This window comes from Lynx rufus, unplaced genomic scaffold (assembly GCF_022079265.1).
Source record: "Lynx rufus isolate CCGP_SWC_20201006 ecotype Redwood Valley unplaced genomic scaffold, mLynRuf1.p SCAF_14, whole genome shotgun sequence".
Classification (NCBI taxonomy): domain Eukaryota; kingdom Metazoa; phylum Chordata; class Mammalia; order Carnivora; family Felidae; genus Lynx; species Lynx rufus.
Window position 1 is genome coordinate 9,817,511 of NW_025814828.1, and position 19,222 is coordinate 9,836,732.

Sequence of the window (19,222 nt, forward strand, 5' to 3'; positions counted from 1 at the left end):
TGGTGATTTAACATGGGACGTTGCTGTTACAAAGGTAAGTGAGATGTGGGCCTAAACCACAGCATGGATCATCTGATCTTTGTATACATAGGTAAGTGCTAACACTTCTTGTTAACTTAATTCTAACAAGTATTCAATTAATAAAAGGTAGATTCCAAACCAATTCTGGTAACCATTGGTTTTCACATTTTATATTGAGGAGACAAATTATGTTTAACTCTGTGAGTGTTGAGGAATTACGTGTATCCAGGTAATTGACATGATGTTCTGTCCCCAGTTAGTAACGATGGGATTTTTATAAGGGTCCTGTTAGGAAATGATGGTGTTACCCGACAGTGGTGTTGATCTTGAATTAATTTAAGTATTCAGGTACTTAATTGATGTGCTCTGTAATGGTAGAGTTTCCATGGTTATTTCCGATGCTCTGGTTAAAAAAAAAAAAAAATCCCTTTGTAAAAAAAAAAAAATTTTTTTTTTTTTAATGTTCATTTATTTTTGAGAGAGAGAGACTGAGCATGAGCATGGGAGGGGCCGAGAGAGAGGGAGACACAGAATCTGAAGCAGGCTCCAGGCTCCAAGCTGCAAGCACAGAGCCCAACATGGGGCTGGAACTCAAAAGCCGTGAAGTTGGACGCTCCAACGACTGAACCACCCAGGTGCCCCTTGTATCCCTTAATACATACTTCACAAAATGTTTTTCAAGTTATTGTCAAGATACCACGATGAATCAGAAGTCATTAATGGGGACATCTCTGGTATGCAGGTAAATGAGGACATGCACATCACAGACCATCTGATCTTTCTATATCTGGGTGAATGATGTTGGATTGTCTAAACCTGTTTTGCCATGTGAGTTCCCAGCAGTCAGGTAAGCAAGCAATCATAATATTTTGCCAGTTGTAACGACCACGTTATCCTGCCGTCCAGTTGTACAGAAAATATACGTTTACTTATGTGAGGAGGGAGTTATGTGCATTTATCCAGGTAATTACCCCGGAATTCTGCCTCACCATCGTAACCATGGTATTTTAGAGATGTGTAGTCAGGAGTTGATGTGTCTAAATGTGGCTAGCCCTTGAATATTGCAAACATCCAGTTAGGTTGATTGTCGTAGACTCTGGGTCTGGAGTTTTCTCTTGTCCAGCCAGAGAGCGGGATGCAGGATTGAAAATGCGAGAGAGAGGCTAATGGCCGCGGTGTTTAGAGTAGAGGAACAAGGCCTCCTGTCTTTTTCCAGTAAATTCCACTGTAGCCTCAAGAGCTTTGACGCGGACCAAAACCTGTCTATCAATAGAAGTTTGGCTTGTAAATTCTTTGGCAGTGTTGACCATAAATTTATTAAGGACTTGGGCTGTCTGGATAGTATGATGCAGGCTGATTCCAGCCACAGTGGCAGAGGCGATAACGCCTCCTGCTGCTACAATGCCCATGATTAACAGGCCAACAAATCTTTTCTGCCTTACAGCAGAGTGCCAGTGTCGAACAAGCTTGGAAAGTGCACCTAGTCCTGATGGGTGCCTATAGGGCTCAGAGTTATTAACAGAAACCCAGGCTGAGACACACTAAGTACAAATAAAGAGGAGCTATTTAATTGGGTGATGTTATTATTTACACAGGACATAAACCAGCCCTGGGAGGTAGAGATATTTTAATTATTTTCTAGTTGTTTGATGTGTAAAGTGGAGGTAGCAAAGAGAACATGGGGAGAAGGGACACAAATAGTGGTCCCTGCAAATTGATCATTGTTCAAGGAGGCCCAAGTTATGTTAATATGTCGATTTAAATAAATTTTACCGTGGCTAACAGTACAAATGAAGAAGAGAAGGACTAGCTTCCAAAGATTAACAGGCCAAGGTCCTTTTAATTTTCCTTTATGTGCAGAAATTAGAGGGCCAGACAAACCTCCGTCTTTCCAAAAAATATTCTCCCTACTAGACTGGTCAAAGGATATGGTCTTACTTGAATATTTTGTTTCCAGATGTTCTCCAGGACCTCTGTCAATAATAGTTTCATTTCCCCAGCGAAGATTATCTTAGTCTCTCCTAACAGGTTGTCCAAGGAATATTATTCCAGGGGTGTTCTGAATACTTGAGACTAGAGCAAGCTATAACATTAGGAGTGTGAGACAGGTTTGTGTTTTCAGGTATATCAAAGCTTAGGGCTGAGAAAAAGGTAAAATTGTCCGGCCTTGTAGAGGTTTGGGGCTGTACATGTAAAAGCCAGTTGATTCTTAGTTTGAGATAAGCAGATAAGTTGTTAAGTTTAGTAACACACATAGGAGGTGCTGGAGGAAGCCACCATTGAGGTCTTGGCATAGAAAGCCAATGGTCTTGTTACATTTGGAAGGGCGGGTTAAGATTGGCTCCTTCCACGAACTCCGTGTCATTATAGCTAATAGGAATATCCCAGTCTAGGAGTGTTAGGCTGTGGACAAATGGGAGTAGGGGTCTATGCCATATCATTGTGTTGTAAGAGGATGCCGTCCTGGTTAGGCATTTAAGGCTTCCCCATGTTCCATAAAGGGCAAGGACTTGCATTTGTGGAGTGGCTTCAGGATGAGGAGTCCATGAAGAGGTTTCTTTTATCTTGAAAAGGGGGGCAGTGGCTGGTCACTCAGAGTCATTCTCTGGAAGTCTTGGTTCATTGGAAGATATCCTTGGGGTCTCCACCATGCCATGGTAAGGCTTCACCAACTGAGAGGGAATCCACAGAGGTCTGGAATCTGGAAGAACACAAGCATATCCTCGACCCCAGGTGAGACGTTTAGTGGGCCCAGTCCCTGTGGGCCCCCGTTTGGGAGTTTCATGTAGCACCATAGGATGAGAGGGTTTATCTGATTTTGAAGAATGTCACTCAGCTGCAGTTAGTCCTTGAGGATTAAGATTTTAAAAGTAAGGGGCACTTGGTGGCTCAGTCAGTTAAGTGTCCGACTTCAGCTCAGGTCATGATCTCACAGTTCACGAGTTCAAGCCCCGCATCAGGCTCTGTGCTGATGGCTCAGAGCCTGGAGCCTGCTTCAGATTCTGTGTCTCCCTCTCTCTCTGCGCCTCCCCTGCTCTGTCTCTCTCGCTCTCTCAAAAATAAATAAAGATTAAAAAGAAAATAGAAAAAAAATGATTTTAAAAGTTAAGAGTAATCCTAGCACGATCAAGAAGGAGCTGAGTTGTAATGCAGCCAGGTGTATCTCCCCCTTTTTGTTTTTTTAACATGTTTTTGAGCATATTATGTGCTCATTTTACAATTGCTTGGCCTTGTGGATTGTAAAGAACGGGTAATTCCAACCAAGGCTTAAGTAAAACACTTAAAAGGGCATGTTGTCCTGTTGTTTCACCCTTTTTGTTAAAATTTTATTTATTTACAAATATATTTATTTACGTTATTACCTTTAACAAAAATATATTTTTATTCTTTATATCTTTCTTATGTATTTCCCTTACCCTTAATTACATTTAGCAGAAGTTTTTTAAAATGTTTATTTATTGATTGATTTTTGAGAGAGACAGAGACAGAATGCAAGTGGGTTAGGGGCAGAGAGAGGGGAGACACAGAATCCGAAGCAGGCTCCAGGCTCCAAGCTGTCAGCACAGAGCCCGACACGGGGCTCGAACTCACAAGCTGTGAGATCCTGACCTGAGCCGAAGTCGGACGCTCAACCGACAGAGCCACCCAGGCGCCCCACATTTAGCAGAATTTTAACTCTTAGAAACCTTAGTCTCCAGTGAAAACTAAGTAGTAACCAATTGTGAACTGTCACATGAGAAATTTTTTAGGTGGCAGACTTATGACTCCATTAAGCATAAAGCACGCCTTTTTTAATGGATTTAAATATTCTTAGTTTTTTGGCCGTAAGAAGTCAGAAGCATCAACCTATGTTTAGTAAGCAATGCTTCAGCATTCCATTTGATTTGGAAGTGGCCTAAATGTCTGATGAACTTAATTCAATTTAGCGTTTAAGCAAAACGTGCGTTTCAGGTTCCCAAAGACCCTGAAAGCTATCTTAACAGTTACCCGTGAAAACTCTGGGATAAAGTTGACCATTACTTGAAGTCATCCTTTTCACTAACAAATTGCAACAGAGATCACATGAGCTTATTTGACCTTTAGTAAGCCTTAGTGAAATAAAGTTCTGTAATGTAAAAGACACGCCTATCTTCATGACATTTCATCTGCGTCCCCTTAAAAGTTTACCGTGGTCAATTTTTTTTTTTCCCCGTGGAACCAGTGAGGAAATCTGAAGTCTCAGGGGGTATTTGTTGCTTTTCGACAGCATGGGGAGGAGGAGCATGTTGTCTGAGGAACTGAAGAACCAGATATGCGGACCACAGCCCAGGGGGTGCAGAAACAGGAGGAGGGGGGAAGGGAAGGCAGAAAAGGTCGGGGGTTGGGGGGGGTGCCCAAGAGGCAGACAGAGGCACAGGGGGTGGAGAAAAGAGTTCACGTGGTTCTAAAGCCTGTCAGCTCAGCTAGATGAGCAGATCCCACTTTTTGTTTTGTTTTGTATGGTTTGGTTTTCCACTAGTGAATTAGGCAATCCACGTTGGGCCGGAGAAGACAGGGAAGTTCCCCGAAACAGAAGGAGTTTCAGCAGCTGCTTGGGAATATTCCTTAAAATCTCCATCCCCAGGTAGACTAGCCAGAGACAGTCGCGTCTGAGCCTCGTAATTATTAATCCAGGAAACGAATGAGGGAGAAGCCCCACGTATGGTTCGAGTAATCGGAGTGTATCGGGCCAGTGAAAGAGGGAGTTAGAGTCCCCTGTATCGGATCAGGGACGGCCTGTGTAAAATGCCCCGCACTATTTCAGCGCATTGTTTCACTGACAATGATTGGAAGCTGGGCTTGCTGCCCTGGTTGGGAATGTTGCCCTGCTCTGGACAGTTGTTCAGAAGACGCCGGAATCGCAGCGTCAAAGTTTTGCACCGCATGAGTCGCACAAGCCTTCTAGAACTCTTGGGCACAGACAGCATACTGGGCTGGGGTCAGAATGATGCTCACAAGAGACCCCCCAGTCCCTGGCACACGTGGAATAAGGAGCACAAATATTATTTAAAGGGCCCATTGTAAAAGGGCTGTGATGGACATACAGCTGAACTGATTTTTTGCAATCCTTTTACTACTGGAAAGAGCAGGCCTTCGTGGATGTATTGCCCACTTTGCCTGACGAGGGGGAACCGCTGGAATTTACTGGCCTTGTGGGCTTCCTTCGTGTACTTTGGCATCGGGGTGAGGACTTTATCAGAATGGGTCGGTGGAGGTTTTAGCGGCTCGATATCATCCCATACTTTTGAGGGAGGGGGAGTAACTTTTGGCTATAAAGGCACTGAAGGCACAGGCTGACTATAAAACTCAGATTTCCCCTCTATTTTGGGTAATTTTACATCCTTCTGTACATCGTCTGAACTCAAGGGGAGAAGGGCAGTATGGACAATGGACCGAGAGAGGGTTACCTCGGGGGGAATGTTAGCCTCCTCAGAATGCCCAGCTTTAAATGTTTGCCCTACTTGTTCCCAAACATCAAGATCACCAGTTCTTTGTTTTGGGAACCAAGGGCAGTGTTGTTGGATAATCATTAATAATTTAAGGAGTGCTTTCTGACTGAGGATGGTGTCGGCCACCTTTTCCAATGACTGTAAAATGTATTGTTCCAGTTTGGGGGATAGGGAGTCTCCCATAATAAATCTCTCAAAAGTTCCATGGCAGGAAATCCTAACACAGTTTCACGTTACCTCTTAACTCGTCAGGAAGAGACTGTAACCTGGTACATTTTTCTTGGAGCTCTTTAGTCATTCCGCAGTGTCCTGCAGTCCTTGTGTCGCATCGGCAACACAAGTTGGCCTGTAGTCCTCTTGCCTCCGATCACGTCGGGGTCACCATGTATCGTAGACTCTGGGTCGGGAGTCCTCTCTTGTCCAGCAAGAGAGTGGGACGCAGGATTGAAAATGCGAGAGAGGATGATGTCTGGGAGGAGATGAGAGCCCCGAGTAAGGGTTCTTGCTCTGTTTTTATTAAGATCAGAAGGCTTACAAGCGAGATGGGCGTGCACAGACAGACAACAAAAGCTGGAACATTAACTCATGGGCTTGGGGAAAAGGGGGTTTTGGAGATAGGTGGCGTTAGGGGTCTGGGTCAATACAAAACAAGATTCTGGTGCTGGGTGGAAGGTTGTTTACAACAAACATGAGGCCCCACCTCTGTTTACCTAAACTGGCCTAGGGCACAAGAAAGGCAGAAAGTGCTACCTCAGGGTCAACAAGGCATCTGTCTTTTGCTAATTAGCTTTGCTCTGGGCAACTTCGCCCCACAGCGGTCCATAGCCCTCTTTACCTGTGTACCTAATTTGGTCCTTCCTTTCTGTGAAAGCAGCTTTCTGCTATTGTACTAAATTGGGGCCCTGAGTTGATCGATCCTGCCATGATGGAAGTGAAGGAGGTTATTTGCAGGTGTCCATATGGAGGACGTGTGTCCGCAAATGAACATTTGTCGTGATGTTTTTTTCAGGTTCGACTCAAGAGATCATAGTGAACCTCATCATGTTCATTACCAGAGACTTTGCATGGATCACAGTACATCATGGTATGAGCCTTAAGCACCTTAAAGATCAGGTGATCTTAGATACTGGGGTACATGAGGATGATGTCCCTAACATTTGTGTTACTATTTAATATAGGTATTCAGGTAAGAAACGATCTTGTTGCTACTGATGCCAGTAAACATTAGCCTTTAGTAGTTGATAGTTTAGATGTAATGTATGTTTATACGTAGAAGGGACTGAGGGATAAACAGGTGTCCACGTTATCCTACTATTCAGTGCCAAAGGCTACAGACCAGGAGATTTCTCCGGAAGAAATGACGGTGTCTCTAAAGTGTCAAGTTTGAATCCTGCCAAGATCGAGGTAGTGTTGAAGCTTCCCCGTTAATGGTGTTCCTTTTTTTTTTTAAAATTCTGTGAGCATCAGGTTAAGATCTTTGCTAGTATGCAGGTATGAGATGATGAGATATTAACTGATTAAAGACTGAGGTTTTACGGTTTTATTTTTAGGTAAGATTAAGAGCAGGAGTCATGGTAGCACAAGTTGTTTTCTTTCTTTTCTTTTTTTCTTCCTTTTCTATCTTTGCTTTCTTTCTTTCTTGGAAAAAGGTGGTGTTCTTAAACACAATCGTTCCATATGTTTTCTCAGGTTCCAGGCAAGAAATCACAGCACATGTAGCAATGGTCATTACTGGGACATGGTTAGTAGGCAGGGAAGCAATAACGTAGGTCTTACTGCAGTGTAGACTGTCTGATATTCAGTGTCTATGTAAGGATGTGTCCCCAACACATGTGTTCTGTTTTTTGCACGTATCCTGTTAAGGTCTTTGCTAGTAGAGGTATGATGTGATCCGACATAAACTCACTAGAGACGTTTTGTTATTTCCAGACATCTAGGTAATTAATGTTCCCAAGACTCTTCTAAAAATGTGGGTTTGGGGCACGTATACGATTAAGAAATTGATGTAAACTGAACAATTCTGGTAAGCATGAGTATTAACTATCTTCTTACTTAGAGATAATGGTTTTTTTTTTTCATATACCCTTGTGGTAACAGATAAGCAAGTCACCATGAAAATTTTACGGATGTCCCTTTAAGAAAGGAAGGATCCCTTACTAGGGAGTAACCTCAGATTTAGGCAGTTATTCAGGTGAATCTGATGAGTTACAAAATGATAGAACTGACCAAGGGAATTTTCTGGGTGTCCAGGTAATGTGTACTGACCACTTTCCACAGCATATTTTTCAGGTCCCTGTTAAGACCATGACTGTGACCCTGTCAGCGGTATTTAACGCGGCATTAAGGTGGTAAGAGATTTGGGCCTAAACCACACAGGCCATCTAATCTTGCCACATCTAGGTGAGCGATGATGATGTCCTTAACACGTCTTGTTACCATGACTTTGTTGCTGGTATTCAGGTAAGATGACAGCATCTTGGGGCTTCTGGGTGGCTCAGTCAGGTAAGTATCCCTTCTTGATCTCACCTTAGGTCATGATCTCATGATTTATGAGATTGAGCCCCATATCAGTCTCTGTGTTGACTATGCATGGCCTGCTTGGGATTCTCCCTTTCTCTTTGCATCTCTCTCTCTCAAAGAAACTTAAAAACAACCGACAAAAGACAGTCATTACCAATGCTAATCACCATCAGTTTCTATTTTTCACATTTTAGAAAAAATCTATGCTTAATCCCGCAGGTATTGAGAAATTGATCCTGTCTAGGCAATTGTGGTGGAGCCTCACCACTGTAGAAACCATAGGATTTTTCCAGGTATCCAGTCAAGTAATGTTAGTCTCTCCTGACCACAGTGTTGACCTTGAATTAGTGCAAGTGCGCCAGTGGAGTTGAGGTGTTGCCTAACAATGGAAGGGAACAAGTTCAGGTGCAGGAGTCTTGAGAGACCACCTTGTATCTGAAACACATTTCAGTTTGTTTCCTCAGGTTGCTGTGAAGAAAACAGAGTGAATGGAAAATGGTTCACACACCCTTGCTGCTAAGCAGGTAAGTGTTAATGATAATGAAGTCCTCTGAACTTCATTATCTATGTAGGTGAGGATGATGTCCCTAACGTTGGTGGTAATGTGTTTCTTTGTTGAAAATTCTGTGAGTATCAGGTTAAGATCTTTGCTAGTATGCAGGTATGAGATGATGAGATAGTAACTGATTAAAGACCTTTGTTTTATGGTGTTATTTTTAAGTAATTTCTACCCCCAACAGGGGACTCGAACTCACAACTCCAAGATCCACAGTCACGTGCTCCACAGACTGAGCCAGGTATGTGCTCCTAAAGACATTTCTAGATTGAGATACCCACATATTTGTGATTTCAAGTCCCTTACCTTTGCTTTGTTTTTGGCATGTATTCATTTAAGGGTTTAGTTTGTCCCTAACGATACTGGGAACAAAAGGATTTTTTTTGTATTTCTGTTTAAAAATATGTACCTAACGTACAAGTGATAGACGGATTTGCAGATATCCAGGAAATTTATCATTTTGTCCTTCCGTACTTTATTGACCATGGAATTATTGCAATATACCTTGAAGAGAGGAAGGTGTGTCTTCCTAGGGATTGACCTTGAAGTTCCGCAAGGATCCAAGGTCCTGAAATGATACAGTGACCAAGGGAATGGGCAAGTGTAGAGGTACAGTGAGAAACGCCCAAAGTATTTTTTGCAATGTTTGTTTTTTTTTTCTTTCCAGACTCCTATCAATGAATCACCCTGAGCCCAGCAATGGTGGCTAACATGAGACATTGCTGATGTCACAGTAAGTGATGACGTGGTCCTAAGCCATGGCACTGACCATCTGGTCTTCAGAAAGCTAGGTGAGAGCTGACGGTGTCCCTAACACTAGTTGTTACCATGAATTCTCTGCAGGTATTCAGGTAGGAAATGACAGATTCCTTACTAATCCTTGAAACCATGAGTTTTTCGTGTTTAGAGAAAATTCTTTAATGAGGGATTGCACATATCAGATGTTTGTCATTATGTCTCAACCACACTAGTGATGGTGGAAATTTTGCAGGTGCTCCGTAAAAGTTGTATTACCTGACAATGGTCTTGACCTTGGAGTCCTGCAGCTATTCGAGCAGAGGTAATGCTTCCATAAGGATGGAAATGACCCAGTTTATTTATAGGTGCCCTGGTAGAATAAGCCGTGTCCTTTTACACATGTATCATAGTGTGTTTTTTCCCAGGTTTCCTGTCAGGAGATTATGATGAACCTCACATTGGTGATTCTCTGGGACATTTCTGTTCCCCAGATAAGTGGTGATGTTCACCTTCACTGTTTGAAACTACCTGATCTTCTCACATCTAGATCAGTGTTATTGTTGGACTGAACTTATTTCCCATGTGTGTTTTTTTTCCCCTAGGTCCTCAGGTAAGAAATGACAGCATTTTACCAATTATAGCAATCATGCTGTTCTACTGTTGTCTATTTCTGGGGAAATGTATAATTTACGTATGTGTTGGGTGAATTCTGACGTGAATAGCCATAATGGTGGAGTTGTGTGGTACAGGAATACCCTTGGTGTTACTGAAGATGAGCAGGGAAGAGGTGAAGGTGTGGCTATCTTTGGCATAGACCTTGAAGGACTGCAACAGTCCGGGAAGAGCTGAAGGGTCCTGCAGTGATGGCAATGAACAAGATCATATGCAGTGTCCTAGTAGGAGAGGAGCGTCCGTAGACGCGTTGTTCACAAAGTGGTTTTTAAATTACCCTCAAGAGGTCATGGTAAATTTCAAAATGGTCGTTGATGGGATTTTATTTCTATTCAGGTACATGATGATATGGGCCTTAAGCACCCTGTACATTGATTTTCAGGTATTTAGTAAGGGTAGATGGTGTTCCTAACTGTTCTGTTACCCTGGGTCTATGCAGGTGTTCTGTTAAGACATGATACTGTCCCAACCAGTGCTGGTAAGTATGAGCCCTTATTTTTTTATGTTTTTCAATTTAGATATAATGTGAGTTTAAACTCAGTAGTGATAAAGGAAAATGAATTTCCAGGGAACTTCTCTGTTGCACATCAAGTACTGACCATGAGATTTATACCAGTACTCTTAGAAGAGATCTTAGTGTGTCTAACAATGGCGTTGACCTTCAGGTTCAGGCAAAATCCATCTTGTGTCATGTTTTCCCTAATGACGGAAGTGACCCAGAATATTCACACATACACTCTTTGTTTTTGCAGGTAAACAAGTTGTATCCTGCCACGGGCTTGTTGAGTATGTTTCTCAAGATTCTAGCAGTCCTGACATCACAGAGACCCAGACCGTGCTTGTCAGTGGGAACTTGCTGGTAACCAGGTATGTGATAAAGTGGGTCTTATCACATTACATGTATCTGATCCTCAGCTCTGGAGGTGAGTGAGGTTAGTGTCTCTAGCACAGTGTACCGTGCTTTTTTGAAAGTTTCCTATTGACTTCTTTGCTAGTTTAGCGATAGGAGATGCTGCGGTATTAACTCATTAGGTACATTGACTTGAGAAAAAGTTTGTTTGACCCTGTGAGCGTTGAGGGATAACACATATACAAATATTTACGACCGTGTCTTCCCCACAGTCCTCCCCATGGGCTTTCTGCTGGTGGCCAGTGAAGTGACGCTGAGTTTGTCTGACATCAGTGTTGATCCTTGATTACTGAAAGTACCAGGTGGGGTTTGTGTGCCTATCATCACGGAGTACCCAGGCTATTTCCAGATACTGGCTAACACAAGTCGTTTCCTTTCACGTAGATTTCATAATGTCTTGATAGAAACCTGAAAAGACATCACTGTACACCTGACATCGAAGAAAATGGCAGACGTGCCTGGTATGTCCGCAGGTAGGTGAGGATGTGGGCCTCAACCCCGGCACAGGCCGTCTGATGTCCAGATAGCTAGGTAAGTGACGATGGTGTCTCTTAGCGTTGGGACCCTGATTTCTTTGTAGGTATTCTGGTACAATTTGATAGTCCTTACTGATTCTAGAAACCATGAGGGTTTACCGGTTATATTTTAGAAAAGACTTTTGCTTAGCCTTGTGAGTGTTGAGAGATTGCCATATCCATGGAATTAACACATGCCCTCAACCACAGCCATAACCGTGAAAACGTTGCAGGTGTCCTGTGAAGACATATTGTCCTAACTGGTGATGATTTTGACCTTGGAGGACTGCAAGCATTCAGGTAGAGCTGATATGTCTCATGAGGAGAAAGCGACCAAGGTTATTGCAGGTGTCCTGGTAGAACAAGTTGTGTCCCTTTACACATGTGTTGTATTGTGTTTTTTAGGTGCCCGCCAACAAGTTCAATGCACCTGACAAGGCTCATCAAGGCGGGGACATTTCTGGCCTTCAGGTATATGCTGAGGTGTACCTTCACTGTATCAGACCCTCTGATCTTCATGCATCTATTTGTGCTCAGTTTTGTTAATTGCTTGAACTAGTTTACCATGTGGGTTATTTGAAGCATTCTGGGAGAACTGATAGTATTTTTACCAAGTCTAGCAAACATATTATCCCACCATTTGATGTTTTAGTGGAAATTTACATTTAACCATGTGAATATTTAGTGATTCATGGCTATTCACGTAGTAATCATGGAGTTGCAGGTCACACGCGTTACCATGGTATTTTGGTAGGTGAGCGATGAAGGCATAATGGCATCTGACAGTGGCCTAGACCTTGGCGTACTGCAAGACTCCAGGTAGGTTTGATGGGTCCTACAGTGATGGAAGCATACACAAATACTTCCCATGTCCTGGTAGAGGGGGTCATACATGGACCCGTTTATCATACGTGGTTTTCACTTGATCTTAGCCAAGACACTGAGGAGTGATGTCACAATGAGTTTTTCCCGGTCCTGTCCAGAAATCACAGTGAGCCTCATACTGACCAGACCTAGGACTGTGCCTTTCCAGGTGAGTGATAACTTGGGCCTTCACCCTGGAAACAACCTAGCCATCTGATAAGTGGATAAGTGTGGATGGATTTCCCAAGTTGTTGTTAGTATGCTTTTGTCTTTGTGTTTTTTTTTTGACAGGTATTCGGGTAAGGAATGATACGGTCCCCACAAATGGTAGGATGCATGCTAGTGAGTATTTTAAAGTTTAGATAGAATGTGTGTTTAGGCCTAGTGGTGACAGAGGGATACACGGGTGTGCAAGTCCCTTATCCTACGGGGCCACAGCACAGTCATGAGCCTGAAATTTTATAGGTACTCAGGTGATAATGGTTTCTCTAACAATGGAGTTGACCTTGAAGCTCTAGTTCCGCCAAGGTCCAAAGTGTTGATGATACCTCTAATGATGGAAATATCTTACATGTCAGTTGTGTTTTTTCAGGTTGTGGTAGTCAGTCATGTTACAGTGACCCTGGTTATGCTCTTTCATGGGACCCTGCTAGTCACCTGGTAAGTGGTATTGTGGATGTGACACTATAGTTGAGATCAGCTGTTCTTAAGAAATCTAGGTAGGTGAGGATGGCGTCCCAAACACTAACCACAGCGTTAACATGTTTTTTTCCTGCAGAAATCATGTTAAAGTCTTTGCTGTTGCATGGGGATCAGATGATGTCCCATTATCACATTAACTCATTAGAACTCCGAATTTTCAGACATGTATCTAATTAATGATTTGAATACTCTTACGTTACCCATGGTTCTGGCTTGTATGCAGTGAAATTAATTTCTCCCTAACAATACTTGGAATACAGACTATTTTGATATATCCTTCTTGAGGGATTGTGTTTTTCAACTCTATTTGAAAAAAGAATAGGCAGGTATCCAGGTGATCTGTGTTACTGTCCATCTTCACAGTACTGAACATGGGTAGAGGTATCTCTGTGAGAAAAGAAGGTATTTCTTACCAGAATTAGTCTTGTACTTCCGCAAGTGTATCCAGCTAGTGGTGATGAATCTCAAAATGGTGCCCTTGACCAATGGAATCTGCAGGAGATCAGGTAGAATAGGCATATACTGAACATATTCCTGATTGATAGGCTCCCCCATATTGAATGAGGCATACAGAAGTATCTAGGTAAGTGATGGTGTGGTCCTAACGACAGCACAGACCATCCGATCCTAATATGTAGGTAAGTGATTGTACCCTTAACACTTTTGTTACTATGATTTGGTTGCTGGTATTCAGGTAAGAAATGATGGAGTCTCTACCAAGTCCAGTGACCATGACTCTACACTTGCTACATTTTGTACACAACTTATACTTAATCCGTGAGTGTTGACATTCAAATGTATCTATTGTTGTGAAGGAGTTTCCATGCGAGTAGTAAACACCGTATTGTTGCAGGAGTCCAGTTACAACATGATGGTCTCTCTGACCAAAGTGTTGACCCGAATTAATGGAAGCATCAAAGTAGAGTTGATGTGTTCCATAATAATGGAAGTAAAAAGGATTATTAGCAGGTGTTGTGGTGGAACAAGTTGTGTGCTTAAACATATTTTTCCTATGTGTTTCTTCAGATTCTTGTCAAGAAAACCCAGTGAACCTCACTGTATTCACTGATGGAAGCTTGCTCTTAACCTGGTAAGTGATAAAGCGGGTTCTACCACCATCCAGACCACGATTTCTTCCATTGGAAGGTGGGTGAGGGTGATGTCCCTTATATTTGTGTTACCATGTTTGTTTGCAGGTATCCCGTTAAGGCTTTTGCTCTGTTACACAGGTATGAGATGATGTGACATTGACTGAGACATTATTTTCAGAACTGGGTGTGAACAATAATATTGTGCAGGCTCTTACAGTAGCCTAGTGTTAGGCATGTAGGCAGTTAGGAAATTCACTTGTCCCTAACAATCATAGTATGCCTGAGAATTTCTTCTTGTTGAGAGAGAATGTGTTTTGGACTGATAGTGGGACTTTCAGACACGCAGGGAATTCACCGTATTGTTCATCGTTGTGTTACGAACAATGGGAATTTTGCAGGTATTCCTTCAAGAGAGGAAGATGGCTCCTACTGGGGGCTGACCTCAGAGTTTTGCAAGTATTCAGGTGTCGATGGTCTTGACATGACACAAATGACCAAGGGAATTTCGAGGTGTAGAGATAGAATGATTCATGGACCAAACACTTTTTTCACAGTGTGTTTTTCAGATGAAGTCAAGCCCTCACCCTGAGCTTACTAAGGATAACTTAACATGGGACATTGTTGTTATCAAGGTATGTGACGATGTGGGCCTAAACCATAGCACAGATCATCTGAACTTCATATACAGAGGTAAGAGGTGATGGGTATCCCTTACATTTCTTGTCAGCATCCTTCCTACAAGTATTCACTTAATAAAGGATAGATTCCAGCAGGCCCCTGGGTGGCTTCGTTGGTGAAGTGTCGACATTGACACAGGTCATGATCTGATGGTTCATGGGTTCAAGCCCCAGTCAGGCTCTGTGCTGACAGGTCAGGGCCTAGAGCCTCCTTCAGATTTTGTGTCTCCCTCTCTCTACCCTTTCCCCTCTCATGCTCTGTCTCTTTCTGTCTCTCTTTCAAAAAAAAAAAGAAAAGAAAAAGGATAGATTCCAAACCAATTCTGGGAACCGTTGTTTTTCACACTGTATATCGAAGAGAAAACTTATGTTTACCCCTGTGAGTGTTGAGGGATCATGGGTATCCAAACAAGTGTCAGGTTGTTCTGGGTCGTGTTATTAAATTGTGATATCATCTGACAATGGTGTTGACCTAAATCATAGAGTGTCCATGGTTATTTCCAGATGTTCTAGTTAAAAAAAAAAGTTGTATCCCTTAGTAACATACTTCACAAAATGTTTTTCAGGTTCTTGTCAAGACGCCATGCTGAGCCAGAAGTCATTAACGAGGGGACATCTCTGGTATGCAGGTGAGTGTGGACAGGCACATCACAGACCATCTGATCTTTCTGTATCTGGGTGAATGATGCTGGAATGTCTAAAACCGTTTTACCATGTGAGTTCCTGGCAGGTGATCAGGTAAACAAGCAATCAAAATATGTTGCCAGTTGTAACAACCATGTTACCTGCTGTCCTCTTGCACAGAAAATGTACGTGTAACTGTGTGAGTGTGGAGTTATGTGCGTTTATCCAGGTAATTACCCTGGAATTCTGTTTCACCATTGTAAACATGGTATTTTAGAGATGTGTAGTCAGGAGATGATGAGGCTAAATGTGGCTAGCCCTTGAATATTGCAAAATCCATTTAGGTTGATGGAGCCATGATGGAAGTGAAGGAGGTTATTTTCAGGTGTCCATATGCAAGATGTGTGTCCACAGATAAACATTTGTCGCATTGTGTTTTTCAGGTTCCGCTCATGAGATCATAGTGAACCTCTTCATGTTCATTACCACAGACTTTGCGTGGATCACAGGAAGTCATGGTATGAGCCATAGACACCTTAAAGATCAGATGATCTTCAGATATTGAGGCAAATGAGGATGCTGTTCCTAACCTTTGTCTTAGTATTTTTGATAGGTATTCAGGTAAGAAACCGTCTTGTTCCTACTGATGCTAGTAAGCAGTCTCCTGTGGTAGTTGAGAGTTTAGATGTAATGTATGTTTATACGTAGAGGGACTGAGGGATAAACAGGTGTCCACGTTATCCCACTATTCGATACCAAGTGCTACGGACCAAGAGATTTCTCCAGAAGAAACGATGGTGTCTCTAACAGTGTCAACTTTGAACTCTGCCAAGATCGAGGTAGTGTTGAAGCTTCCCCATCAATGGAGGTGACCAAGATTAATAGCAGGAGTCATGGCAGCACATGTTGTTTTCTTTCTTTCTGTTTTTTGTTTATTTGTTTTTTTGTTTTTGTTGGTTTGTTGTTGTTGTTGTTGAACAGGTTGTGTTCTGAAACACAATCGTTGCGTCTGTTTTCTCAGGTTCCAGGCAAGAGATCACAGCGAATGGAGCAATGGTCATTTGGGGGACGTTGTTAGAAAGCAGGTAAGTGATAGAGGAGGTGTTACTACGATGTGGACTCTGTTCTTCAGTATCTGGGTAAGGATGTGTTCCCCACACATGTGTCTGTTTTATTTGCAGGTGTTCTGTTAAGTTCTTTGCTACTAGAGGCATGATGTGATGGGACATACGCTCACAAGAGACTTGTTGTTACTTTCAGCCCTCTAGGTAATCAATAAGATTTCCAAAACTCTTCGAAAAACCTGGTTTGGGGGCACGTATACCGCTAAGAAATTGATGTGTCTTGAGCAATTCTTGTTAGCCTGAGGATTAACTGTCTTCTGATTCGGAGAGAATGTATTTTGTATACTTGTAACAGATAGAGAAGTAACCATGGAATGTTTGCAGGTGTCCCTTTAAGGGAAGGTATCTCTTACCAGGGTTACACATTAGATTTCTGCAGTTATTCAGGTGAACCTGATGAGTTACGAAATGATGGGACCGTCCAAGGGAATTTTGTGGGCGTCCAGGCGGAATGGGATGTGTACCGAACACTTTGCAGGGCGTGTTTTTCAGGTTCCTGTTAAGACCAGGCCTGTCAGTGGCAGTTAAAGAGGCACATCGCAGGTAACGAGGTCAGTGATTTGGACCCAAACCACAAGCACAGACCATGTGATCGTCGCACCTCTAGGTGAGTGATGCTTATGTCCTTAATACGTCTTTTCACCGTGACTTATTGCAGGTGTCCAGGTAAGAAATGGCAGAGTCCGGGGGCGCCTGGGTGGCTCAGTCATTTAGGCATCCCTTCTTGATCTCAGTTCAGGTCCTGATCTCACGATGCATGAGATCAACCCCGCATCGGGCTCGGGGCTGACAACACAGAGCCTGCTTGGGATTCTCACTTTCCTTTTCTCCCTTTCTCCCTTTCTCCCTTTCTCCCTTTCTCCCTTTCTCCCTTTCTCTCTCTCTCTCTCTCTCTCTCCCTCACTCAAAATACATACACTTAGAAAAATAAGAAACGACAGAGTCCCTAGCATTTCTAATAGCCATGGGTATCTATTTTTCACATTTCAGAAAAAATTTATGGTCAATCCTGTAGGTATTGAGAAACTGATCCTGCCTAGGCAATTGTGGTGGAGCCTCACCACTGTAGAAACCATAGGATTTTTCCAGGTATCCAGTCAAGTAATGTTAGTCTCTCCTGACCACAGTGTTGACCTTGAATTAGTGCAAGTGCGCCAGTGGAGTTGAGGTGTTGCCTAACCATGGAAGGGAACAAGTTCAGGTGCAGGAGTCTTGAGAGACCACACTGTATCTGAAACACATTTCAGTTTGTTTGCTCAGGCTGCTGTGAAAAAAAACAGAGTGAATGGAAAATGGTTCACACACCCTTGCTGCTAAGCAGGTAAGTGTTAAAGTGAGTCCTTCTACAATGAAGTCCTCTGAACTTCATTATCTAGGTAAGTGAGGGTGATGTCCCTAACATGGGCAGTAATGTGTTTTGTTTTTTTTAATTTTTGTGGGTATCAGGTTAAGATCTCTGCTAGTATGGAGGTATGAGATGATGTGATATTAACTGGTTAAAGACCTGTGTTTTACGGTTTTATTTTTAAGTAATCTGTACGCCCAGCCTGGGGCTCGAAGTCACAACTCCAAGAGGAAGGGTCGCATGATCCACCGACTGAGCTGGGCAGGTACCCCTAAGGTCATTTCTGTATTCAGAGATCTACATAAATTGATGATTTCAAGTCTCTTATGTTTACTTTGTTTTGGGCACGTATTCAGGTAAGAGTTTAATTTGTCCCGGACGCTAAGGGTAGCATACGATTTTTTTGTATTCCTGTTTAGAAGTAGGTAACTACCATACTCGGGGTAGATTTGCAGGTATCCAGGTGATTTATCATATTGTCCTTCAGTACTTGATTGACTATGGAATTATTGCAATATACCTTGAAGTGAGGAAGTGGTGTCTTCCTGGGGATTCATCTGGGGAGTTCTGCAAGTATCTATGCAGTTGGACGGGTCGTGAGATGATAGACCGAGGGAATTTGTAGGTGTAGAGGTAGAATGAGACCCACGCAAAAATATTTTCTACAGTGTTTTTGCTCAGACTCGTATGGATACATTACAATTAGCCTATCAGTGGTAGCTAACATGAGACATTGCTGATGTCACAATACTGATGATGTGGGCCCAAGCCACAGCACAGACAGACCACCTGATCTGCAGATAGCTAGGTAAGTGCTGGTGGGGTCCCTAACGCTTGCTGTTACCTTGATTTTCTGTAGGTATCCGGTAGGAAGTGACAGATTCCTTACTAATGCTTGAAACCATGAGTTTTCAGTGTTTAAAGAAAATTCTTCTTCAATTCTAATGAGGGATTGCACACTTCAGGTGTTTGTCGTTATGTCTCAACCACAGGAGTGATGGTGGAAATTTTGCAGGTGCTCCGTAAAAGTTGTATTACCTGACAGAGGTCTTGACCTTGGAGTCCTACAGCTATTCGAGCAGAGGTAATGCTTCCATAAGGATGGAAATGACCCAATTTATTCATAGGTGCCCTGGTAGAACAAGCCGTGTGCTTTTACACATGTACGGTAGTGTGTTTTCCAGGTTTCCTGTCAAGAGATTATGGTGAACTTCAGACTGGTGACTCTCTGGGGACATGATGTTCTCCTTCACCATTTCAAACCATCTGATCTTCTCATATCTAGGTACGTGTTATTGATGGACTAAACTCGCTTACCATGTCTTCTGGTTTTTTCCAGATAATCAGGTAAGAAATGACAGTGTTTTCCCAATTACAGCAATCATGCTATTCTAG